The sequence below is a fragment of the Oncorhynchus keta genome, unplaced genomic scaffold (genome assembly GCF_023373465.1).
Source record: "Oncorhynchus keta strain PuntledgeMale-10-30-2019 unplaced genomic scaffold, Oket_V2 Un_contig_4568_pilon_pilon, whole genome shotgun sequence".
Taxonomy (NCBI): Eukaryota; Metazoa; Chordata; class Actinopteri; order Salmoniformes; family Salmonidae; genus Oncorhynchus; species Oncorhynchus keta.
Window position 1 is genome coordinate 172501 of NW_026287848.1, and position 2500 is coordinate 175000.

At 49.2% G+C, this 2500-nt stretch overlaps 1 pseudogene; it reads left to right on the forward strand.

Annotated features, from left to right (window-relative positions):
* The window catches only part of LOC127924802 (G protein-coupled receptor kinase 6-like), a 59981-nt pseudogene that overhangs the window by 21861 nt on the left and 35620 nt on the right, over nucleotides 1–2500 (forward strand).

A 2500-nucleotide genomic window follows, 5' to 3' on the forward strand; every position in this document is an offset into this window, starting at 1 on the left:
TGGATATGTTAAACTCAGTGTTTTTTCTTGTTTTCTCTCTCTCTCGTTCTTTCTTCTCTCGTTTCTTTCTCTCGTTTCTCTCTCTCTCGTTCTCTCTCTTGTTCTCTCATTCTCTCTCTCGTTCTCTTGTTTCTTTCTCTCTCGTTCTTTCTCTCTCGTTCTTTCTCTCTCGTTCTCTCTCTCTCGTTCTCTCTCTCTCGTTCTCTCTCTCTCGTTCTCTCTCTCTCGTTCTCTCTCTCTCGTTCTCTCTCTCTCGTTCTCTCTCTCTCGTTCTCTCTCTCGTTCTCTCTCTCTCGTTCTCTCTCTCTTGTTCTCTCTCTCTTGTTCTCTCTCTCTCGTTCTCTCTCTCGTTCTCTCTCTCTCTCTCTCTCTCTCTGAGGAGACAGTGGATTTTAGATGTGGTTGTAATGCTCTCGCTCTCTCACACTCTCTCTCTCTCTTGTTCTCTCTCTCTCGTTCTCTCTCTCTCGTTCTCTCTCTCTCTCTCTCTCTCTCATTCTCTCTCTCTCATTCTCTCTCTCTCATTCTCTCTCTCTCATTCTCTCTTTCTCATTCACTCTCTCTCATTCACTCTCTCTCATTCACTCTCTCTCATTCGCTCTCTCTCGCTCTCTCTCACACTCTCTCTCTCTTGTTCTCTCTCTCACTCTCTCTCTCTCTCGTTCACTCTCTTTCCTCCAGTATTGTTCGGGAGTACCTGAGTGGCGCTCCGTTCTCGTCCTACCAGGAGACGATGTACTTCTCTCGTTTTCTGCAGTGGAAGTGGCTGGAGAGGTGAGAGGTCATGAGTCAGTCAATCTGTGTTTCTTCTTCTCTCACACACAGGGTTCTCTTTCTTCTTTTTCTCTCTCACACAGGGTTCTCTTTCTTCTTCTCTCTCACACAGGGTTCTCTTTCTTTTTCTCTCTCACACAGGGTTCTCTTTCTTCTTCTCTCTCACACAGGGTTCTCTTTCTTTTTCTCTCTCACACAGGGTTCTCTTTCTTCTTCTCTCTCACACAGGGTTCTCTTTCTTCTTCTCTCTCACACAGGGTTCTCTTTCTTCTTCTCTCTCACACAGGGTTCTCTTTCTTCTTCTCTCTCACACAGGGTTCTCTTTCTTCTTCTCTCTCACACAGGGTTCTCTTTCTTCTTCTCTCTCACACAGGGTTCTCTTTCTTCTTCTCTCTCACACAGGGTTCTCTTTCTTCTTCTCTCTCCTCCAGGCAACCAGTAACCTTCTGTGTGATAACTAAAACACACCATCTTTCTCTCTCCTACAGGCAACCAGTAACCTTCTGTGTGATAACTAAAACACACCATCTTTTCTCTCCTACAGGCAACCAGTAACCAAAAATACCTTCAGGCATTACAGAGTACTAGGAAAAGGTGGATTTGGTGAGGTGAGGTGAGTGCTTTTTGACCCCGAGTGAGGTGACTGTTTGACCCCGAGTGAGGAGACTGTTTGACCCCGAGTGAGGTGACTGTTTGACCCCGAGTGAGTTGACTGTTTGACCCCGAGTGAGGCGACTGTTTGACCCCGAGTGAGGTGACTGTTTGACCCGAGTGAGTTGACTGTTTGACCCCGAGTGAGATGACTGTTTGACCCGAGTGAGATGACTGTTTGACCCGAGTGAGGTGACTGTTTGACCCCGAGTGAGGTGACTGTTTGACCCGAGTGAGGTGACTGTTTGACCCCGAGTGAGTTGACTGCTTGACCCGAGTGAGGCGACTGTTTGACCCCGAGTGAGTTGACTGTTTGACCCGAGTGAGTTGACTGTTTGACCCCGAGTGAGATGACTGTTTGACCCGAGTGAGATGACTGTTTGACCCCGAGTGAGGTGACTGTTTGACCCCGAGTGAGGTGACTGTTTGACCCGAGTGAGATGACTGTTTGACCCGAGTGAGGTGACTGTTTGACCCCGAGTGAGGTGACTGTTTGACCCGAGTGAGGTGACTGTGTTTGACCCGAGTGTGACTGTGACTGTTTGACCCGAGTGAGGTGAGTGCTTTTTGACCCCGAGTGAGTTGACTGTTTGACCCTGAGTGAGTTGACTGTTTGACCCCGAGTGAGTTGACTGTTTGACCCGAGTGAGGCGACTGTTTGACCCCGAGTGAGGCGACTGTTTGACCCGAGTGAGGCGACTGTTTGACCCCGAGTGAGGCGAGTGTTTGACCCAGTGAGGTGAGTGTTTGACCCCGAGTGAGGTGACTGTTTGACCCCGAGTGAGGTGACTGTTTGACCCCGAGTGAGGTGACTGTTTGACCCCGAGTGAGGTGACTGTTTGACCCCGAGTGAGGTGACTGTTTGACCCCGAGTGAGGCGACTGTTTGACCCGAGTGAGGCGACTGTTTGACCCCGAGTGAGGCGACTGTTTGACCCCGAGTGAGGTGACTGTTTGACCCCGAGTGAGGTGACTGTTTGACCTTAAGAAGTGAGGTGACTGTTTGACCCCGAGTGAGGTAACTGTTTGAATGAGTGAGGCGAATGTTTGACCTTAAGAGTGAGGTGACTGAATGT